The 11,514-nt window shown below is 45.7% G+C and overlaps 2 non-coding genes across 2 annotated transcripts; both read right to left on the reverse strand.

The window, feature by feature from the left end:
* Nucleotides 1-118: 118 nt before the first annotated feature.
* On the reverse strand, nt 119-190 carry TRNAC-GCA. The gene has a single exon. It is a non-coding gene; the product is annotated as a tRNA-Cys (tRNA).
* Nucleotides 191-1,107: 917 nt separating this feature from the next.
* On the reverse strand, nt 1,108-1,179 carry TRNAC-GCA. Its single transcript has one exon. It is a non-coding gene; the product is annotated as a tRNA-Cys (tRNA).
* Between the last annotated feature and the right edge of the window lie 10,335 nt (nt 1,180-11,514).

The raw sequence follows: 11,514 nt of genomic DNA on the forward strand, positions 1-11,514 counted from the left end.
TCTCCTGAAGTCCCCAGCCTCCTTCAAGACTTCACCTCCAAGTTGTGCTTGTCTAGGAACGAAGGATGGAAGGTGAGCTGTGAAGGAAGCTGGAAAGACTATTTAAAAATTACACATAAGGGGGCACCTGGATTTGAACCAGGGACCTCTTGATCTGCAGTCAAATGCTCTACCCCTGAGCTATACCCCCTCAGATATTAATGTAGCCTAATTGATGCCTTTCATCTGAGTGGTAACACTGGGCTCTGCAAAATTAAGTACTGCTCCCTTCCAGGACCGACTTTATGAAGCTGCCAGACCAGCTCATAATAAGACACCTTCCCTCAGTTCTGCAGCTTCTAAGCCTCAGTTCCTGGGTGGGGTCATCAGAGAGGAAAAAATGAGAGAAGCTGCCTGTAGAAACCCCAAAACATTTCCCATTGCTTTTTTTGTTTTAGCCCAAGAGCAGCCCAACCATCTCCAAAACTACCCACCTATCTGGACTCCCAGTCCTTCACCTTTCTTCCTCCAGGGAAGACAGAAATGGGCTCTAATTCAGACAGTGTCACGGAGCTCCAATACTTGGCTGTGGAGGAGCAACACTGCAGAATCTAGGTTTCCCTTGTTGGAGTTGCTAAGCCAGCCTTTTGGCCATTGAGGCTGAAGCAAGTGTATGGGTGAGTTCTGGTGTGGAGAAACCAGCTCCCCAGAGGGCAATGTCAACCCTACGAGAAGAACCTGGATACTATGATTTGTCTCCATAGGTCTGACCACCACTCCACTGTGCCAAGCTGTTTCAGTGGGAAGGTGAGATAACAATTTAGGTTGCCCATTTACTGTTTGTTCCTACAAAAGCTGCTGTATCTGCAGCTCTCTTCTGCTGCCCTGGAAAAGCCCAGCAAAATTTTGCAGGAGAGTCCCTGCCTTCTCTTTGAGGACCCAAAAGAGTTGGACAAATGAGATATATAAAGAGGGGGAAACACCGGATATCAGAAAGCAGTTGTGCAAGGGCTAATTTCAGGAAGGATCTAATTGGAAGAATTCTAATTTCAGGAAGGATCATAATTGGCATGGCTGAAAGGAAACGGGAATATGAGCAACAGCTATGAATAGGAAAACCAAAGGAGTAGGGGGCACCCGGATTTGAACCGGGGACCTCTTGATCTGCAGTCAAATGCTCTACCCCTGAGCTATACCCCCTTACCTGTTATGTATCTGTAATTAAATACCTTTTCACCTGTGTTGCAACACCCACATCTATGCATTGACATTTCTATTAATTCTTGGAAAGTTCTGGAGATGTGAAAAATTTGCCTTACAGCAAAATTAGCCAGTACCTTTTAGCCCCCAGAAAACTTCTCTGCTTACAATCTTTCAATCTCATCTTTCTTAGTACCACTTTAAAGGCACCTGTTTGGAAATTCGTTGCTAAGAGATGAACCATCCTTCCTTCCGCTCTTGGTAAACTTGGTCTACTTTAAACTTGCCTGCAGCACGCTCTCCCTGCCCCTCTCTCCTCCCCTACACCACAGGTTGGATTGGGAGTTTTGTGGCCCATCTCCTTCTTTGCTCTTTTTTCTTCTCACTACAACTACTTCTTGGCTTTTGACAGTGTCTTCAATGAATCTAGGAAGCCCAGCAAATTATTTTTATTTTTATTATTATTTGATCCTTACCCAAGGATATGTTTTATTAATTTTAGAGGGAGAGAAATATCGATGTGAGAAAGAAACATCAATCAGTTGCCTCCTGCACATGGCCCAACCAGGACTGAACCCGCAACCTAGATATGTGCCCTGACAGGGAACTGACCCCGCAACCTTTTTGGTGTATGGGGACGACACTCCAACCAACTGAGCCATCCGGTCAGGGCCCAGACAAATTATTTGAGTAATTTGGCCCAAGAGGCCACAACCCCCGTCCTGGAGCCCAGGAAGCTACCCAGCTGTCCCAAGAGACCTCATACCAGAAGGTCAGCACTGCTGAAGCAGCAGGGGCTGTGGAGGATCCAAGACCAGAGATGTCTCTGCTAGACGAACGCTGCTCTGAGGCGCAGCAGTGCAGACCTAGAAAGTGAACAAGCCCTTGCCAACTGGCAGGAACATGGGAGGCATCAGTGAAATAAAAAGGCCACATAGACCCCAAAAGGTAGAGACAAGATACCCGCCCAAAGGGGCACAGGAGGCCTACGTCCTACCAACCCTGTCCCTCAGTGGTTCCAGTGCAGCCACCAGGTACTTGGCTGAGGACCTACGGAAGTGGTAGCTGAGCAGAGTGGTAGTTTTCTATCAGCTTTTCCACCAGCCCCTTCATGGTCCCACACCAGTGCTGAGATGGAGATTCCCAGATTCCCCTGTGTCTCTGACTTCACCACCTTGCCATGCTTGGGGAAGACTCCTCAGTGACTGTTCTCTGGACTCTTACTTCTCCCAGCTCATCCCACCATTGTGCAAGGTCTTATTTCTGTTAATAATTCCCTTTATTCAATAACACTTGGTGATAGGCTGCTCTGACTGACACATCTCACTGGGTCCATTTAATTTTTCATTCGTGTATGAAATATACAAAAACTTACAATCATAAGTGTTCAGCCTTGTGAATACTAGAAAATAAAACACCTGTGTAACCCCACATCCAGATCAAGAAATGGAACATTACTCAGAGGTGGATGGGAAATGAGATAAGCGATGGAGTTGGGAATGTCTCTTCTCTCTGCGTACACATTTCTATAGCCTCAACCTTTGAATCATTTTAATGTTTTATGTTTCCAAAAATAAAGCAACAAGTAGGAGGAGGTAAACATAAAAATAAATACAAACAAAAACCCTAACATTGATAATATGACCACAAAGAAGAAAACACAGTGATGTACATTCTAAGGGGAAAAAGAGAGATTGTGTTACAATGAGAGATGGAACTTGAGTTAATAAGTTGTTTTGGTATAACTTACAAAAACTATTTCTGTGCAAATGAGTTCATATATTGATATTTTGGGGAACCAGGATTCTGACTGAGTCCGGAAATGTAAATAAGGGATGGAGAAAGGCAAGGGAAAACTGGAGTTAGACTGGAATTGTAAGTAGCTGTATGAATACACATGCACACACACACACACACACACACACACACACACACACAGTTCCTAATTCTGTCCTCTGAAAGGGGCTAGAAGTAACAACTCAGTTGCAGTGAGCACTCCTAATGTCTGTATTGTGGTTACGAAATGCCATTAAAAGGAACCAGGAACTCTTAGAGAAATGGCTGATTCCAGGGCTGGGCAAGAAACCTAAAAGATTAACAATGAAACATCCTGTGCCAGAAAGTTAAAAAGTGCTCAAGATCTGGTGGGGACATGCCAACTGAACACTGGGCCAGCCTGGAGACGCTCACCACTCGCTAACTTTGGGACAATTTGAGCATCAAAACAAATAATGGTAAGACTGTGTTATGTAGCTCATTAAATTAAAGAATTCATGAATCCATATTAAGTATTATTTTTTAGGTGGAGAAAGGGAAGCTCTTCTTTACAAGTAAACTAACAAATGTAAAAGGAATGATAAAAGTATAAAATCACCATTTTATGACCATTTTTATGACCATTGTAAAAATTTATTTAGGGAAGAATCATTCATGGATGCTAAATTTGTTCAGTGAAAATTGGTGGGGAACAAGATATAGAAAAATCTGTCAAACACACTTTATTATTTTTTTAAACACACTTTAATTGAATAATCAAATCCAACTTCAATAGTAGAACAAATTGACATCATTGCCTCTTGATGGAATGCACTGAGAAGGACATAATATCACCTATGTAGTCATTTTGCTAGAATATTGAATTTTAACAAGGAAACAGGCAAACTGTTTTCTCCAAAAGTAACCACTGTCGGAACTTTTAACACATTTGTTGACCTATTTTGGATTCTCCCCATGTTATGTTTGTGAGATCCAGTCACAGCCATGCTGTCCTATGTATGTTGACTGCACGCACATTCTGCAAAACAACTAGCTCTGACCTTTCAAGAATGTCAATTTCATGAAAGAAACCAGAAGACTAGAGAACTATTCTAGACTAACGTGATTTAAAAACACATGACTACCACATACAATACATGAGCCTTGATTGGGTCTTGTATTGGAAATAAAAGACAATTATCAATCATATTGGGACAATGAAGACATACAGGATGGGGAAAAAGTAGGTTTACAGTTGTATGTGAAACAATTTATTCTTTTATTATTTGTGAATTGTATTATTTTCCATACAAACTTACTTTTCCCCACTTTATATAGAATATAAGTTGCATAATAGATTGGCGATTTTCAACTAGTCTACCACAAGAATTTTTAAAACATTCAATACCTGACTGATTTAGTCAGGAGAACTGACCTCTTGTCCCTTAGATCAGCGGTTCTCAATCTGTGGGTCGAGACCCATTTGGGGGTCGAATGACCCTTTCACAGGGGTCACCTAAGACCATCAGAAAACACATATATAATTACATATTGTTTTTGTGATTAATCACTATGCTTTAATTATGTTCAATTTGTAACAATGAAAATACATCCTGCATGTCAGATATTTATATTACGATTCATAACAGTAGCAAAATTACAATTATGAAGTAGCAACGAAAATAATTTTATGGTTGGGGGTCACCACAACATGAGGAACTGTATTAAAGGGTCTCGGCATTAGGGAGGTTGAGAACCACTGCCTTAGATCATCAAATAAAAAAAAATGACAACAGCCAACACAACAATAGCAGTCCCATAAATACATAGGTCATATAATAGAGTTGTATCTTATTGGTCATGTCACATAATAAAGTTGCATCTGGTTCGTTAATCCTTGATACTGGACATACTTATATACAAGTATAGGCACCTGATTTTTTTTAAAAGTCACTTTGGTCCAGCCAGTGTTTCTCAATGGCTGAGCATCGACCCATGAACCAGGAGCTCACAGTTCGATTCCTAGTCAGGACACCTGTTCAGGGTTTCAGGCTCAATTCCCAGTGTGGGGTATACAAGAGGCGGCCAATCAATGATTCTCTCTCAGCATAGATGTTTCTATCTCTTCCTCTCCCTCTCTCTGAAATCAATAAAAAAATTATAAAAATATTTTAATAGGTATCATTTTGATTGATTTACACTAATAATAATAAATAATAATAATAATAATAGTAATTGCCTACCCTTTTTGCTCCAAAGTGAGCCACACTAGCCAGGCAAAACAACTATTAACCTATTTTTTTAATCAGATCGTTAAAAAATATATTTTGTGTGTGCTGCAGAATTTTAGTAGTTTATGTGTGTCATGAAATGAAAAAACTTGAAAATTGCTGTAATAGATTATCGGATTGCATCACTGATAAACTTCCTGAGTGTGTTGTGATTATACAGGGGAATATATTTGTTATTAGAAAATACTTGTTGAAATATTTAGGGGTTCCAGGATATCTTCAACTAACTTTCTAATGGATTCCTGGCCTTTTGAATGCCCATAACAATTTTAGAATCAGTGTGTAATTATCTACATAAAATTTATGTGGTTGAGGTTACTCTGAAATCTATAGATAAAGGTGGAATGGGAACTGCTAATGTTAATATATTTAGTGTCTCATTCCATTAACTGAGTATATCCCACCATTTTTGAAGTCTTTAATTTTTCTCCGTGATTTTTACAGTTTTCTGTGGAGAGATATTGTACATATTTGGTTATTATTTTTATTCTTTAGTAGTTGATGTCTTATTTTTTAATTTTAATTTTTTAAAATTTATTGATTTTAGAGAGAGAAGAAGGTAAAGAGAGTAAAGAAACATCAGTTTGTTGTTCCACCCATTTATGCATTCATTGGTTGATTCTTGCATGTCCCCTAACCCAGGATTGAACTTGCAACCTTGGTGCATCGGACGACACTCCAACCAACTGAATAAATGACTTTACATGCTTGTTTTCCTAGGGCAGTTATAATTTCAGATATTCTCTTGTATTCAGATGAATCTACAAATTGTCCCAGATTTTTCTCTATTTGAGGTCCAAATTACATCTCCCAGATTATCTCTTAGCACCAACAGGCCACATAAAACCGTTATTATTCAAAAACCCTGGGTTGTTTTTTTTTTATTTAGAAAATATGATCACCTTGATTATACACTCTTCATGACTATCACCAGGCTGAGGATTTGGAAGGTTGGCAGAATGGACTTGTTGACCAATTTCTACTGAGTTTTGTCCGTAGCCAAGCTAGAAGGAACTTGGTGTCCCTATAAAATATGCAATTTCATCTGACTAGCCTTTGATGTGACTGGCTTCCCTCCTTCCCCTCAAAAGCCATAGGCATTATTGTATTCATCACAAGTTCATCAAAAGTTGATGACTCAAGAGTCAGCCTTATAAAACAAAATCGCTTGTAAATATGAGTCAGAGTCTGAGTAATAACCTTGCTTCTATTATCTATACATATAAAAGCCTAAGCAACCGAATGACCGGTCACTATGACATACCCTGCTGGAGTGCCGCTCATCTGACTAACCTGTCCCGGTGGCCTGATGGCAGACACTCCCTCAGCAATCCTGCAGGTCCGATCTCCAGAAAACAGGCCAGACACTGATGGACCAGTGCCACCGACACGATCCTGACAGCGCTGCCAGCCTCCTGGAAGTTGGCCTCGGGCACCACAACTGCTTCCCTTCCCTAGATGCTCCACAAGGAATAAACAATATAAAAGCGGCCGCCAGGTGGCTCCCGACAACCAGTGCGAAGGATGGATCCAGATTCCGGGCTGGCAAGGGTGTCCCACCACCCACCTGTAAGGCTGATCACGTCCAGGCGCCCCCCCACCCCCTCACCCCCACTCAGGACCCCACCTGTGCACGAATTCGTGCACCGGGCCTCTAGTAATTAATAATGTCATTGCTGGGTGAGCCATGTCCTGCACATTAAGTGTTCCTGAATGTACATGATGAGAAACATAATTTTTGTAACTAAGATACTATTTTCAAAAGCTCCTGAAAACTTAGTTATGGGCAAATTCAATAACTTTTGTTATTGAATTTAAAAAAACAAATCTAAACACAAATTCTGATGTTTGTTTCATATGTCTGGATTTTCCCACATTTGGAGTTTGCTGGAAATAAGACCCACCTATGAATCTGTACTCCTCATCTGTATTTGGCAAGGTGACCTCACTTCTGCCCTGGAGAGCCCGGGCCCAGAGTGGAACATGGGGTTCATGCTCACCAGCTTGTTCCCCAGGCTCCTCTGGGTGAGCTGCAGCCCTCCATGACCACACACCTTAGATTTTTCTAGGAGGGTGAAGGAGGTGGTGGTGGCAGTAGTAACAAACCAAAGGGGAGTGATGAATTCTTGGGACCACAGTTGATCATACCACATATCACAGTTAATTAAGATTTGTACTAAGTAATTACTTTATGCTCTGTAATCCTACCCTGTATCCGGCACCATAAGGAGAGAAGAGAAATAAGATATAACCTCTGTTCTCAAGAAACTTAATCTACTAGAGACCCGGTGCATGAAAATCGTGCACAGGTGGGGTCCCTAGGCCTAGCCGGTGATCAGGGCCGATCAGGTTCCCTGCCTCCCCCTCTCCTCCTTCTCTTGACACCCATGTCTGTCGCCACCTACCCCTGGTTCCCTGTCCCAGCCCTGGGCCTGGCCCCAATTGGGCAATTGGGACCTGCTGGCCAGGGGAGGGCCAGGGGGAGGAACCCCGGAGGTTGGCTGCCGGCCCTGAGGCGGGAGCCGGCCCTCGGCTTCCCCTGGGAAAGGGGCCTCGTCTGCCACCACCACCCCCGGTTCCCCATTCCAGCCTGGGGGCCCGGCCCCTATCGGGCAATCGAGGCCTGCAGGCCAGAAGGAGGGACTAGGAGGTTGGCCCACAGGCCCCATCGGTGATCAGGGCATGCAAGCTTGGGGCAGCTCCTGCATTGAGCGTGTGCCCCCTAGTGGTCAGTGCACATCATAGCGACTGGTTGTTCCAGTCGTTCTGGTCGTTTTGTTGTTCTGTTGTAATGATCACTTAGGCTTTTATATATATAGACTAGAGGCCCGGTGCACAAAAATTTGTGCACTCGGGGGGGGGGGGAAGGGGGGGTCCCTCAGCCCGGCCTGTGCCCTCTCGCAGTCTAGGACCCCTCGAGAGATAACGACCTGCTGGCTTAGGCCTGCTCCTGGGTGGCAGAGGGCAGGCCCAATCCCTAGGTGCAGCCCCTGGTCGGGCTCAGAGCAGGGCTGATTGAGGAGTTGGGGCGCCGCCCCCTGTCATGCACAGAGCAGGGCGGATTGGGAGGTTGCGATGCCACCCTCAGTCACGCTCAGGGTAGGGCTGATTGGGGGGTTGGGGCACCACCCCCTATCACACTCAAGGCAGGGTCAATGGGGAGGTTGCGGAGCCACCCCCTGTGATGCACAGAGCAGGGCCAATCAGGGGGTTGGGGCGCTGCCCCCTGTCACTCACAGAGCAGGGCCAATCAGGGGGTTGGGGCACTGCCTCCCCACCCCCCCTCCCGTCACGCACAGAGCAGGGCCCATCGGGGTTGGGTAGCTCCCCCCTGTCACGCACAGAGTAGGGCTGATAGGGGAGTTAGGGCACCGCCCCCTGTCACACACACAGCAGGGCGGATCAGGGGGTTGGGGCGCCGCCCTCTATCACCCACAGAGCAGGGCCGATCAGGGGGTTGGGGCGCCGCCACTGTCACACACAGAGCCGCAGGGCGATCAGGGGGTTTGGGCGCTGCACCCTGTCATGCTGATCTGGTGCCAGGAGGCCTCGCGGCTCCGCTGATCCCGGTGCTGGGAGGCATATTACCCTTTTACTATATAGGATAGAGGCCTGGGGGCCGGCTGGTTTGCCCTGAAGGGTGTCCTGGATCAGGGTGGGGGTCCCCACTGGGGTGCCCGGCCAGCCTGGATGAGGGGATGATGGCTGTTTGCAGCTGGTCACACACCCTTCAGGGTGGGGGTCCCCACTGGGGTGCCTGGACAGTCTGGGTGAGGGGCTGAGGGCTGCTTTCAGTTTGGCAGTTGACTGAAGCTCCCAACCACTCCTTTTTTTCTTTTTTTTTTTTTCTTCTGGGCCAGCTTTAGCTCTGGCTCTAGCTCTGAGGCTTCCGCTGCTGGTTTGTTTGCCGTTCTATAATTGAAACAATGTATAACTTCAGCTCTGAGATCCCAGCCGGCTATATTTGTTAGAATGTTTCAAACTGCCAGCTCAGAGGCCGGCAAGTCAGGCGGGGAACGTTGGAGTCTGCAGTCACTGGAGCAAGCAAGCCTCATGTTTGCTTCCAGCTGCCTGGCTGCCGGCCGCCATCTTGGCTGACAGTTAATTTGCATAAGGATATGCTGATTAGCCAATGGGAAGGGTAGCGGTCGTACGCCAATTACCATTTTTCTCTTTTATTAGTGTAGATGAGATGAGTTAGGACGCTATTTCATGTGTTAACATTTTTCTCTAAATGCCAACTGAATGGTACCAATATTGAAAGTTATGAGCTTGGCCAAGGCAGAGTTGGCTGCAAGCTTGATTGGGGTGGAAAGGCTCGGTGGGAGTTAGGGGATGAGCTGGTCTGGGAAAGACAGCCAAGGGGGGCGTGGACTCCAGGTTTATAAGAGGAGGGGAAAGGTTATGAGGAAAGGCATGGGAGTGGAAATTCTCATGCCTGCTTATGACACAGACTGGGCAAAAAATTGGAAATGGTGGGAAGACCATGGAGGTCTTAAATCAGTCCAAAGGGGTGGGGTTTGTCTTTGTTCTTTTTGTGAACAGAGGCTGGGAGGCCATCTACCAGGGGTGCTTTGCAATGGATCCTTGCCTTAGGGGGAAGGTTGGGGGAGTCATTCTTTCCCAAACCTGGCTGTGTACCAGAGCCTCACCCCCACCCTAATCCCTATTAAAAGCTTGTTAAAAATACCTTCTTTTAAGCAAGTTTTCCCCACAGTACTCAGGACCCCTCCCTATTTTGATTCAATCAATCTGGGATGGGATCCAGAAATCCATGTCCTTCATGAGCTCACCCCAGAGACTCTGATGGAGCTAACCTGAGAATCTGCTAGGACAGGTCATTTCTACCCCAAAATGGCCCTGGCATAAAGCAAAAGTTGAATTTTAAAAAAATCATATCCCTGAAAACTAGCTCTTCTTTCTGATCACTTCATTTCTATCACAAGTGCACACTCCCGGCCCTTCAGACTCAGTACTTTAGCATTATCCTGGAATATTTTTCACGTAAACAACACAGGCAGCTGATTACCACAGCTCATTTCATATTCTTGACAGCGCCCTCAGATCTGCCCGTTCCTTTCTGTTCCCACTCGGGCTACATTTAGTCAGACCTTTTCTCACCTCAAGCTTAGACTGCTGGAGTAGTCTCCTGATTAATCTCTTATCCCTCCGGCACGTCGCCTTCCCTGTCTCTGTCAGCACCATGAGTGGCAATCCCTGGGAGCTGAGGGCAAAGGAAAACAGCCAGGCCAGTATCAGTGAGGAACGAACACACACACACACACACACACACACACACACGACAGACCTCCCAAAATAGTTTGAATTAAGTGTCTCCCCCACCATCACTCCTGAAGAGGCTGCACTTTTATACACAACGAACGCATCGGGGGTGACCCCTTTGCCTTGGTCTGCCCAGGCGGATGAGAGAAAACAAGGGCATGCTGAGACCTCGCTGCTGACCCCCAGCCCCACAGAAGTCTGGAGCACGTGGTGCAGGTCCCTCTGCAGGAAGGAGCCACCTGAAAGGGAAACGGAAAGGAAATGCATCCTGTGGCCACAGGGGGGCCCCCTTCAAAGGCTCCTTCCGTCCCCCACTCAGGTTCACTTTAGGTTTTTTTCCAATTTATTTTTCTCTCTCCTTCTTGTTTAAAAATACTATTATTACCACAAACTTCTATAAAATATTATTATTACAAAATTTTTAAATTTGAAAAAGTTAGAAAATGTGTAAAAATGGCCTGAGGTCTCACTGTTATAAAGAAGACTCCTTAGAGACTACATGCTTCCAAACTGGTCATTTTATACACATACACTCATTTAAAAAAAATAAAAATAGGACCATTCTGGACCGGCATCTCTTGTTTTATTTTATTTCTTCTTGGACCGGCGTCTCTTAAAATATCAGGAACATCTTCCCATACCAAGTTCTTTACCAACATAATTTTAAATGATGATACTGTGTCCCACTGGTCATTCCATTAAAAATGTGTGTTTATGGGTAATAAACACGGTAGGGTGGCTGCCTACCGGGGTTTACCGAACCACGTTCCTATTGTTGGGGGAATTTTTTCCGTAAATAAGCAACGACGCCGTAAGAAGCCCAACGCGCCCGGCAGGACCCCAAGCGGCAGGTGCGACGTCGCGGGTCCCCCGGGGGCGCAGGGGGACGGGGGCAGCCGCGCGGGTCCCCGGAGGGGGGCGATCCTCTCGGTCACCGGGTCCCTGGGGACTCGGGGTCCGAAGCCCGACGCGCCCCCGAGACGCGGCCGGCGGCAGGGTGGGGCGC

The sequence above is a fragment of the Myotis lucifugus genome, unplaced genomic scaffold (assembly GCF_000147115.1).
Source record: "Myotis lucifugus unplaced genomic scaffold, Myoluc2.0 scaffold_51, whole genome shotgun sequence".
NCBI lineage: Eukaryota > Metazoa > Chordata > Mammalia > Chiroptera > Vespertilionidae > Myotis > Myotis lucifugus.